Source organism: Oryctolagus cuniculus, chromosome 4, assembly GCF_051225735.1.
Source record: "Oryctolagus cuniculus isolate XC-2025 breed Fujian yellow rabbit chromosome 4, ASM5122573v1, whole genome shotgun sequence".
Taxonomy (NCBI): domain Eukaryota; kingdom Metazoa; phylum Chordata; class Mammalia; order Lagomorpha; family Leporidae; genus Oryctolagus; species Oryctolagus cuniculus.
Window position 1 is genome coordinate 114,823,371 of NC_142870.1, and position 12,642 is coordinate 114,836,012.

A 12,642-nucleotide genomic window follows, 5' to 3' on the forward strand; every position below is an offset into this window, starting at 1 on the left:
TTTTAAAATTAGAAAATCATTTCTAAATTCTGTATAAGGAAAGAAATAAAGAAGGGACTAAGTATTTCCTTCAAAGACAGTTCTCAGTAAAACTATTAAAAGGACTTTTTTAATAGTATTTATGGCTTTGCTTCTTACTGGTCAAAATTTAGTGAACCTTATTGTATAGAGACTGAGAAATATAGACATTATGTTTCTAAAATAAACACAAATTTCATAGTGTTCCGTTTGAATATAGTAAAATTTATAGAAAATATTTATGATACATAGTGCTCAATAAAAGAAAAAGAATTAACCACATCTGCTTTGCATTTAATAGAATATAAAAGTATGTCTACAAATAGATAATGCATGATAAGTAAACAAGAGAAAAACGAAACTACTATAATTGCTTGGGATCATGAAGTTGATTTTTTCTTTTATTTCATTTAAATTTTGTGTTTTACAATAGGTATTATCTTAATTTTTTATATGGGGCAGTTAAGGAAAGTAAGAAGGGACCCTGAAGTTTCAGATTTGACTTTTTCAAGTTTCTGTGTAAATATTTTGATTTCAGTGATCACTAGGGCACTTGAACCACTGAGGATCTTCAAATTGAGGCAGGAATGTAGGTGGCAAGGATGAGCTGAAATTATCAGTCTCTCTCTGCATGGCAGCCTTGCCTCCACAAATCAAACCTTACTGCCACTCCCATGCAGTGAAAAACCACCACTTCTGTAGTTTGCTTAAAACTAGTACAGGCTAAAAATAGGTCAACAATGCTGCCAATAGCATACCCATAATGACTTTAGCTAAATACAATGTCATTATAATAAAATTACTATGGCTCACACTCCTACTCACGTCACACACCTGAAAGAATGTCATTTGTGCCATTTCCAAAACATAACAAGGAAATGTGGAGTCAGGGGGACTAAAGTCCCTACCCCCAATACTACCCTCTACCACCTATGACTCTTGATAAAATGAAGGAGTGGATGTAAGCGTGTTTTATGTAGCTCTGTCTTGAACATGCCTGCCTACCATTGTGAGTCTGTAATTTGGCTTTGGATGCAAATAAATCTTGCTTCTCTGCTAACCTTTACCTACAAAATGAACACAAAGAAGGCTTATTATTCACTGAAGACTCCATTTATTCTGTTCTTTTAATTTTTGTCCTGTAATTATGAACAGCTGATATTTTAGTGCAAGCAGAGGAGGCATTATATAAAGTCATTTAGGCAAATCAAAAGATTACTGATAAATTATTCATTTCCTAAAATTAGTAAATGGAAGGCTACCATTGTTCACCAATATCTGAATCACCACCCTGGCATTCCAGCCATGTATAAGATACACTCTCTAAAATGACACGCACATGCAATTTATTCTGATCGATGAATTGTATGTAGAACCAAATTGCCTTGGTTTCCTTCTTTCATTCATTTAGTTTTTATTTATTTGAAAAGAAGAATGGCAGAGAGAGTGGGAAAAAGAAATAGAGGGAGATGCATTCCATCCACTGGTTCACATCCCAAATGCCTGCAATATCAAAGACTATGCCAGGCCAGAGCTATGAGCCAGGAATTCCACCTAAATCTCTCACGTGATTGGCAGGGACACAAAGCCTTGAACCATCTTCCTTTACCATCCCAGGTGCATTAGCTGGAAGCTGGTTTGGAAGTGAAACAGCCAGGATTTGGACCAGCGCTGTGGAATGGGATAAGCACTGCACCACAGAGCTGACCTTGCAAGTATCTCACTTTCTTACTGGAGACTTCATTGCCATAGGCTATAAAGTCTCATTTTCTCTGTTTTGGTCATTGTGAAAGGCTCATTACCAAAAGATTCTGCTGACCAAATCCTCTATCAGCCATTTTAAATACGTGTACCTAACGAGAAATAAACTTCATTGTACTTAGTAACTAAGAATAAGGACTATTGTGCTCACAGCATAAACTAACTTATCTTGATATAAAAGTCTTAACATACAAATCAACAATTACATTGAGGTTAAAGTTCAATAGTGTGAAAAGCATATGATTGCTTTTCTGTATATTAATTTCAAGTTAATTATAGCACTTGTCACATTAGAGTTGTGTTTTAAATTTTTTACAAAGAATTCTGAATGCAAGATTTTTAAGTAGATTCATGAGTTCTTATTACATAGACTTGGACCCCAATTTCACTAAAAGCTATTAATTATATTTTTAAAGATTTATTTATTTGAAAGGCAGAATTACAGAGTGACAAAGAGAGAGAGAGACAAAAAGAGAGAGAAAGAGAGATCATCCATCAGCTAGTCCATTCCCCAAATGGTCTCAAGGGCTGGAGCTGTGCCAGTCTGAAGCCATGAGCCAAGAGCCTCCTCCAATCTCCATGTGGGTGCAGGTGCCCAAACACTTGAGCTGTACTCTGCTGCTTTCCCAGGTGCACCAGCAGGGAGCTGGTGGGACAGCCAGTACTTCTAATCACTCCCACATAGGGTACCAGCACTAAAGGCAGTGGCTCAACCTGTTATGCCACAGCACCAGCCCCCACTAATTGCTTTATTATTTAGAAAAGTTAAATGGCACATTAAAGTAGTACATATTTATGAGGCACTTTGTGAGGTTTTGATACTTGTATGCATTGTATGAGGAACAATTAGGGTAAATATATCTACCTTTTCAAACATTTAACATTTTTAAATGGCGAAAACATCCAAAATGTTACCTTACAGGCTCTTTTCTTTTTATTCATAAATATACAGTACATTAATATTATCTATAGTCACCATATTGTGCAAGACAACTTCAGAATGTGTTACTCCTAATTATAATTTTTTCTGTCTCTGTCTGACTTATTTTTGTTTTTTTTTTAAGATTTATTTTATTTATTTGAAAAAAAAGTGACAAAGTCAGAGGAAGAGAGATCAATCTTCCAACCCCTTCCATCCCAGCTAAAGTTGTCTCTTCATTCTGTTGATTTTTTCCTATGCTATACAGAAGCTATTTAGTTCCATGAAATCCCACTTAACTATATTTTCTCTTGTGTCCTGTGTTTTACAATCTGATCCAAAAAGCCTTTGCTTATTTCAATATCCAAAATGTTTCCTCTAAGTGTTTTTTCTTATAGTTTAAAAGTCTAAGGAATAAAACAAGCTTAAAATAGAAAGTATAAACCACAATTTACTTTTTTAATCAGTATTTTTGTTGCATGTTTAGATTTTGGCAACATGGAGTTACAGTGGCAGTTCTAGTTTTAAACACTCCCATATGTACACGTTTGTATATGTGCATGTGTTCATAATAAGTCGTCTAATTAAAAGTAACATAAAATATGCCTGATTTTAGATATTCACTTTATTGAGTTCTGGTAATTTAAAGCTATGATCACCATTAAAAACAAGATGAAAACTACGTTATCCACCAAAGTATTCTTTTTGCTGTTGCTTTCTAGTCAATCTCTCTTTCTTGTTTTCCAGAAATCTGCTTTCCAATTTCTATAGTGACAGACTAACTACTCTGTTCTGCAATTTAATATATATGGAAACATAGGATTGAACTCTTGTGTTTCTAGCTTCTTTTGCTTAGCATACTGTTTTTCTTACCATCCTCATAGGTAATAGTTGAGGCTATAAAGATGAGTGCTATCTCCACTGGAGAGCAAAAAGAAAGTGGCTTTAGGGATAGAGAAGAGGAACATTCTGCAAAAAATAAAATGGTAATAATTATAAATATGCTGGACTCTAATTGAAGATTATCCTGAAGCTGTACTAAGGATTCCAAGGGAAAAATGGGAATCTCTTAAGAATAATGTTACTGTGTTGAAGAATACTATTTAGGAGGGATGTTGTGGTTGCAATTTTATGTCATGAATAATCAGAGCAAGCTTTCTACTTCCAAGTTATCTTCAACTGTGCATGCCTTAGTGGAAGATGTTAAAAAGTCAATTAAACTTTTCTTTCTGCTTTGTGGTTGGCTAGAGAGTACTTATTCTGACTCTAAAAATTAAATGCTTACACTTCCAGGTTTAAATTCTGAAAAATTAGCTACCAAATGGCATGTGTATATGCAGTCATTTTTCATGCAGTTTTGGCAGTCATCACTGGGATGGTCAAATAGTGGAGACAGTGATAAGTGCCCAGCATCTTTAGTGCCAACAGTAGTAACCAGAAGATCCCCCAAGAATGTCGTTGGCTCTCTTTCTAGCTACCTAGATGCTCTGGGCAGTCACCCAGTAGCTAAGCCTGTTTTTCAAGTCTTTAATAGATCATGCCATATCTTTCCAGTAAATTCTTTTCATGCTTGCATTTTAAAAAATATTCTGTGAAATGTTGTGTTACTCTGTTGCAACAAGATGGACACTTACTAAAATTATGCTCTGTTAAGTTGGATGATCCTGCACATACACAAATAAGATATGAAGGGTTTTATTACTCCCACTGAGAGGCTGGCTAGCACAAGTACTAGCTGTATTGCTGGTCAGAGAATGGCTTTAGAGAACAGGGACAGGAGAATTGCTTGTCTTTATGGTGGCTAAAGTTATGGATGGGTGGATAGGCCTAGGAGCAGGTACATGGGTTTCATGTTTTGATATTGTTATGGGTACCAAAGGAGGTAGTTGGAATTCATATCAGCTTGGCCAGGCATGAGGCAAAAGGCAAAGAAGGGTAGTGGTGGGGTTTTAAAAGCATTAAAGCAGCCAAACATAAAAACAAAGTCAGACTTTTTTATTAAAGGAACTATTAAAGGTATATTTTAATTTAGACTTAATCAACCAGAACAAAATTGTGACCTCATAAAGAAAGATTAAGCATATTTATCAAGAATGTGATAAATGGCCTGCACCATGGCTCAATAGACTAATCCACTGCCTGTGGCACTGGCACACTCGCTTCTATTCCCGGTCGGGGCTCCAGATTCTGTCTGGGTTGCCCCTCTTCCAGGCCAGCTCTCTGCTATGGCCTGGGAGTGCAGTGGAGGAAGACCCAAGTGTTTGGGCCCTGCACCCCATGGGAGTCCAGGAGAAGCACCTGGATCCTGCCTTCAGATCAGTGTGGTGTGCAGGTCACAGCGCGCCGGCCGTGGCGGCCGTTGGAGGGTGAACCAATGACAAAAGGAAGACCTTTCTCTCTGTCTCTCTCTCTCACTGTCCACTCTGCCTGTCCAAAAAAAAAAAAAGAAAAAAGAATGTGATAAATGGCAAATTTAGGGGTTTTGGTAATTGATATGTATGTATTAAATTCTGATACTTCCCTATATGTATTTTACAATGACATACTTTCAGTTTATTTTATAATCATAAACTTAATTCTCTCCTAAGTAAAGAATTTAACAAGTAGGAAGAAGAAAAGACACCATTTCTGAACAGCAGAGACAAGGTCTGTAAACATTAATTGAACCACTAAATGTCAATTTTGCTTATTTATAAATTTTTGTAGTCTATTAGTTACCACAAATAAGGGAAAACATATATTTTGTATTTTGGATTGGCTTATTAAGCTAAGCCTAATGGTTTTCTGTTGCATCAATTTTGTTCCAAAAGACAATATTTCAATCTTTATGACTGAGTAGTTATCATAGTGCATTTATGTCACATTTTCTTTATTCACACATCATTTGATAGATGTCAGTGTTGATTCCACATCTTAGTTATTGTGAATTGAGCTGCAATAAACTTGGAGTTATAGATAGCACTTTCATATACTGATTTCAATTTGTTTAGGTAAATTCCCAGGAGTAGGATGACTAAGTTAAATGGTAGATCTACTTCGAGATTTCTGAGGTATCTCCATACTGTCTTCCAAAACAGTTGTGCTAATTTACATTCCCACTAACAGTGAATTAGAGTATGATTTTCTAACCCTTGGCAACCCAGTTGGAGACTGCAGGAGAATTTGAGCCCACACGGAGGGCAGAACAGATTCCCTGTGTGGTCCTCGGGAAAGAGCTTCCAATCTCTGGCTCCTGTGGGTATATCATTTGCCTGCTAACTACCTCCAATTCCGTTCAGCTGTGCAGAATTACTTCCCTTTTGAATCAAAAAAAAAAAAAAAATAGAAAGAAAGAAAGAGAGATTTACCATGCCTAACCTGGGAGTGTCACCTTTGGCACACCCTTAAACCTGAGGAACCAAACAGAGCTCTCAGGCCACACCCATCTCAAGCCTCTAAAGCTACATCAAAAACAGACAGTCCACTTAATCTAGAGTCATAGTATAACAAGAAAAAACACCACAGTGAAGAAACCAAAGAATATCTCCAATATGCCAAATAACAAACGCAAAAACCAAGGTAATAAGAACAAGGAAGACAATATGACGCACCCAAATGAAAAAGACACCCTAATTCAAGATTATGAAGATGATGAGATAGAAGAAATGCAAGAACCGGATCTCAGAAAATTGATAAAAACATTACGAAGTTCTCAAAAACAAATTCTTGAACTACAGAAATCCTTAATGGACAAGACAGAAAATCTTTCTTGTGAAAATGAAATATTAAGGAGGAATCAAAATGAAATTAAACAACTAGTAGAACATGAAACTGTGATAGTGATGAGAAATCATAATGAAGTGAAGAATTCAATAGATCAAATGACAAACACAATAGAGAGCCTCACAAACAGAATGGGTGAAGCAGAAGAGAGAATATCGGACTTAGAAGACAGAGAACAGGAAATGATACAGTCAGACCAAAGAAAAGAAGAGGAAATTAGGAATCAAAAACATATTGTCGGGAATCTTCAGGATACTATTTAAAAAAAATTTGGCTTTTAGGAGTTCCTGAAGGCATGGAGAGGGAGAAAGGATTAGAAGGCCTTTTTAGTGAGATATTAGCAGAAAATTTCCCAGGTTTGGAGAAAGACAGAGAAATCCTAGTACAGGAAGCTCACAGAACCCCTAATAAACACGAAAAAAGAGATCCTCACCACGACACGTTGTAATTAAACTCTCCACAGTGAAACATAAAGAAAAGATCCTAAAATGTGCAAGAGAGAAACGTCAGATTACTCTCAGAGGATCTCCAATCAGAATCACAGCTGACTTCTCATCAGAAACTCTACAAGCTAGGAGGGAATGGCGAGATATAGCCCAGGTACTAAGAGAGAAAAACTGCCAGCCCAGAATATTATATCCTGCAAAGCTATCATTTGTGAATGAAGGTGAAATAAAGACCTTTCATAGCAAACAGAAATTGAAAGAATTGGTTGCCACTCGTCCAGCCCTGCAAAAGATGCTTAAAGATGTATTGCACACAGAAACACAGAAACACAGTCATCAATATGAAAGAAGGTAAAGGAAAGAAACCTCACAGCAAAAGATCACAGGAAATTGAAAGCATATATTAGAAAATATCTTTGGCAAATGACAGGGCACAGTTACTACTTATCAATAGTCACATTGAACGTTAATGGCCTGAACTGTCCAGTTAAAAGACACCGATTGGCAGATTGGGTCAAGGAACAAAACCCATCTACTTGCTGCTTACAAGAATCATATCTTTCCAACAAAGATCCATACAGACTGAAAGTGAAAGGCTGGAAAAAGATATACCATGCCAACAGAAATGAAAAAAGAGCGGGCGTAGCCATCTTAATATCGGACAACATAAACTTTAACACAAAAACTGTTAATATATATATTGATTAAGGGATCAATTCCACAGGAAGATATTACAATTATCAATGTATATGCACCTAACTACAGGGCACCGGTTTATTTAAAAGATTTGTTAAGGGACTTAAAGGGAGACTTAGACCCAAATACAATAGTACTGGGGGACTTCTATTCTCCTCTCTCAGAAATAGACAGATCAACAGGACAGAAGATCAACAAGGAGACAGTAGATTTAAATGACACTATAGCCCAAATGGATCTAACAGATATCTACAGAACTTTTCATCCTACATATAAAGCATTTACATTCTTCTCAGCAGTACATGGAACCTTCTCTAGGATTGATCACATACTAGGCCATAAAGCAAGCTTCAGCAAATTCAAAAGAATTAGAATCATACCATGCAGCTTCTCAGACCATAAAGGAATGAAGTTGGAAATTAGCAACTCAGGAATCCCTAGAGCATACGCAAACACATGGAGATTGAACAACATGCTCCTGAATGAACAATGGGTCATAGAAGAAATTAAAAGAGAAATCAAAAATTTTCTGGAAGTAAATGAGGATAACAGCACAACATACCAAAACTTATGGGACACATCAAAAGCAGTGTTAAGAGGAAAGGTTATAGCAATAGGTGCCTACATCAAGAAATTGGAAAGGCACCAAATAGATGAGCTTTCAATGCATCTCATGGATCTAGAAAATCTACAACAAACCAGACCCAAATCTAGTAGGAGAAGAGAAATAATTAAAATCAGAGAAGAAATCAACAGGATTGAATCCAAAAAAACATTACAAAAAATCAGCCAAACGAGGAGCTGGTTTTTTGAAAAAATAAACAAAATTGACACCCCATTGGCCCAACTAACTAAAAAAAGAAGAGAAAAGACCCAAATCGATAAAATCAGAGATGAAAAAGGAAACGTAACAATAGACACCATAGAAATAAAAAGAATCATCAGAAATTACTACAAGGACTTGTATGCCAGCAAACAGGGAAACCCATCAGAAATGGATAGATTCCTGGACACATGCAACCTACCTAAATTGAACCAGGAAGACGTAGAAAACCTAAACAGACCCATAACTGAGACAGAAATTGAAACAGTAATAAAGGCCCTCCCAACAAAGAAAAGCCCAGGACCAGATGGATTCACTGCTGAATTCTACCAGACATTTAAAGAAGAACTAACTCCAATTCTTCTCAAACTATTCAGAACAATCGAAAAAGAGGGAGTCCTCCCAAATTCTTTCTATGAAGCCAGCATCACCTTAATTCCTAAGCCGGAAAAAGATGCAGCACTGAAAGAGAATTACAGACCAATATCCCTGATGAACATAGATGCAAAAATCCTCAATAAAATTCTGGCCAATAGAATGCAATAACACATCAGAAAGATTTTCCTCACATTCTTATCAGCATTTTTTTTTTTAGATTTCTGTAAGATAGGCATTCTAATCAGAGTGAGGTGAAAGTTCATTGTGGTTTTGATTTGCACTTTCCTGACGGCTAATGAACCTAAGCATTTTTTATGTGTTTGTTCGCCATTTGTATTTCATCCTTTGAAAAAGGCCCATTCAAGTCCTTTGCACATATCTTAACTGGATTAACATTGTTCTAAATCGCCAGGCAGCCAGGCAGCGAAGCATTGGGTGCATATACCTTTACTACTGTCACATCTTCCTGTCAGATTGATCTCTTTATAATTATATAATGCCCTTCTTTGTCTCTTTTAATATTTTTTGTTTTGAAGTCTATTTTTTCTGATATAAGGATGGCTACTCCTGCTTGTTTTTGCTTTCTGGTAGTATAGGATAACATTTTCTTTCTTTTACTTTTAATCTGTGTATATCTTTGTGGGTGAGGTACGTTTTTGCAGACAGCAAATAGATGGGTCTTGTTTTTAATCCTTTCAGCCAGTATGTACCTTTTAGTTGTGAATTTAGACCATTTATATTCAAGGTTATTATTGATGAATAACAACTTGACCCTATATTTTTTCCACCAAGATTCCTATTGTTTGTTTTACTTTCCTTTGCAGTTTTACTAGGAGATTTTCTGCATCACATTCTTTCATAATGATGACTATCATTTTGTGTTTCTGTGTGGAGCACATGCTTAAGCATCAGTATAAGGCTGGATGGGTGGTGACAACTTCTTTCAATTCCTGTTTGTCATGGAAGGTCTTAATTTCACCTTCAGTCATAAATGATAGCTTTGCACAGTTTAGTATTCTGAGGTGACAGGTTTTTTTTTTTCCTTTTATTTTTTGGACTATGTATCTCCATTATCTTCTAGCTTGCAAGGTTTCTGATGAAAAATCAGCTGCCACTCTAGCTGAAGATCCTCTGAAGTTAACCTGTCATTTTTCTCTTGCATATTTTAGAATATTTTCTTTTTTTTTTACTGTTGAAAGTTTGACTATAATGTGTCAGGATGAAGATCTTTTCTGTTTATGTATGTTAGGAGTTCTATGTGCTTCCTCTACTTGGATGTTTTTTCTTTCTCAAAATTACGGAAGTTTTCTGTGATTATTTCACTGAATAGGCCTACTAGTCCATTCCCTCTTTCCACACCTTTAAGAACTCTTATACCCATATGTTGAGTCATTTGAAAGTATTCCATAAATCAGGACACAGTTTTTAATTTTTCTAATTTCTTCTTCTTCATTTTCTTTGGTCTGACTGAGATATTCCCAAAGATTTGCCTTCTAACTTCGATATTCATTCTTCTACCTCACCAAATCTGTTGTTACAGCTTTTCATTGTATTTTTAATCTGACACATTGCATTTTTAATCTATAGTATTTCAGTTTGATTTCTCTTCAATATCTCTATCTTACTGAAAAAAATTTATATACATTTCATGCATGGATTTCTTTAAGTTATTGATTTGCTTCTCATTTCTTTTGAGTAATCTATGATAATTTTTTAATTCATTTTCACTCATTTCATCAATCTCTGTCTACACATGCTAATATTGAAGTGTTATTGTGTTCCTTTGGGGTAGTCATATCGTCTCCCTTGTTTGTGTTTCTCATGTTCCTACATTTACTTTTTTTAGAAAACTTGTATTTAACAAATATAAATTTCAAAAGTACAACTTTTGATTATAGCAGGTTCCCCCCATGACCACCCCCCACCTGCAAACCAGCCCACCTCCTACTCCCTACACTTATTTTTTTGGCATTTGTGTAACCACCTGTTTGTTTTCTCCTCTGATGGCTTTTATCTTTGAAATACACCTATATGGCTTAATGGAGTGTCTGTTTCTTAATTGGACATTCAGAGGCATGTGCTGAGTGGGGCCATGGAAGTCTGGTCAGTGCTTGTGTATGGTACAAGAGTACAGGATGAATGACTCTCACATTGGGAATGGTAGATCTCCTCTAGTAGCAACAGAGAGGAGGGTATGATCATGTGAGCTGGTGTGATCACTGCCTCATCTACTCTCTGCTCAAGTGATCAATGTCCAGCATGAGCCTGCAGAGTCTACACACCCCTTCCACACATTCACCAGAATCACATGAAGGAGCTGCATCGTCCTTAGTGTGAGCACAGAACCCTCTGCAATGATCCACTCCAGGCACTCAGGGAATTCTGAACCTCTGAAACAAGACACAGTGATTACCCAAAGAACTAGCTACACTTCATACTCCATTGTGCAGTCACAAATTTCACACAGTCAGTACTCATGGCCCCCACAGTCACAGGGAGCAGGGGTTCACTCTCAGTCCAGAGAGGCTGCTCCATCCATGAAGAGAGCCAAGGCATTTCTTGAGCCAGCTGCCTGCTGGTGTTCCATCTTGGTAGTTTTTGTACAGGTGCCAGCTATATAGAGTGTAGGAGAGTGTCTCAAATATTTAAATATTTGCACTGTCCTCTTCCAACCCTCCAGGCCAGATTCAAACTCAGTGAATGCTACAGATTTATCCCTCAGAAAAAAGAATCCCATAGTCACATGCACACAAGCCTTGGAATCCTGTAAACACCTTTCAAGAAGGAACTTTCTCTCTGCTATTTCCAGGAGCCCTTGACAGGGCGTTGGGGGTGGGGACGGCAGTAGACCATGTGCCCTTGCTTCACAGGTTCATATAGGCACCATGCTTCTCTGCCAGAGCTCCAGGCTGAACTCAAAGTCAGTGTGGTCCTCAAGGTTCTCCCTCAGGCAATATTACACAGGATACAGCAGTCTCCTCTCATTTAGTTTTTTTAAAAATATTTTATTTATTTATTTATTGAGAGGTAGTGTTAAAGACAGTGAGAGGGAGAGACAGAGAGAAAGGTCTTCTTCCATTGATTCACACCCCCCCCCCCAAATCGCCTCAATGGTAGGAGCTATGCCGTTCTGAAGCCAGGAGCCAGAGCTTCTTCCAGGTCTCCCAAGCGGCTGCAGGTGTCTAAGCACCTGGGCCATCCTCCACTGCCCTCCCAGGCCACAGCAGAGAGCTAGACTGGAAAAGGAGCAACCAGGACTAGAACTGGTGCCCATATGGGATACTGGCACTGCAGGCGGAGGATTAACCTACTGTGTCCTCCCATCTCGGTTATAGGGGTCAAGAACTTGAGCCATCCTCGAATGCTTTCTTAGGCACATCAACAGGGAAATGGACCAGAAGTGAGCAGCTGGTTCTCTCACTGATGCTCCAACTCCAACATGGGATATAGATGGCACAAGTGGTGACCTAACCTGCCGTGCCACATCAGCCCCTATTTAATCCCTTTAAGCTTCAGTTTTCTCATTAAAAAAAAAGATATATACCAGTCTTGATGGGGACATGTATCTTCAACAAAACTCAGAATGATAGTGCTACCCAATAATTAAGAATGTTATATCAGGAGTCACAGGGCCTTCATTAAAATCTCCTCTTTATCATTCATGAACTAATTAAACTTGAGTAAATGATAAAACCTGTTAAAGAACAAGTTTTCTCACCTAAAATGATATGAGTATTTTGAAGATGTTGCTAAGAGTTATAATCAGCATTGCTCAGAGTAATAATTCACTAACTCTATCCATGAAATAGTTCCAACTTAACAATCCATTACCAAGAATT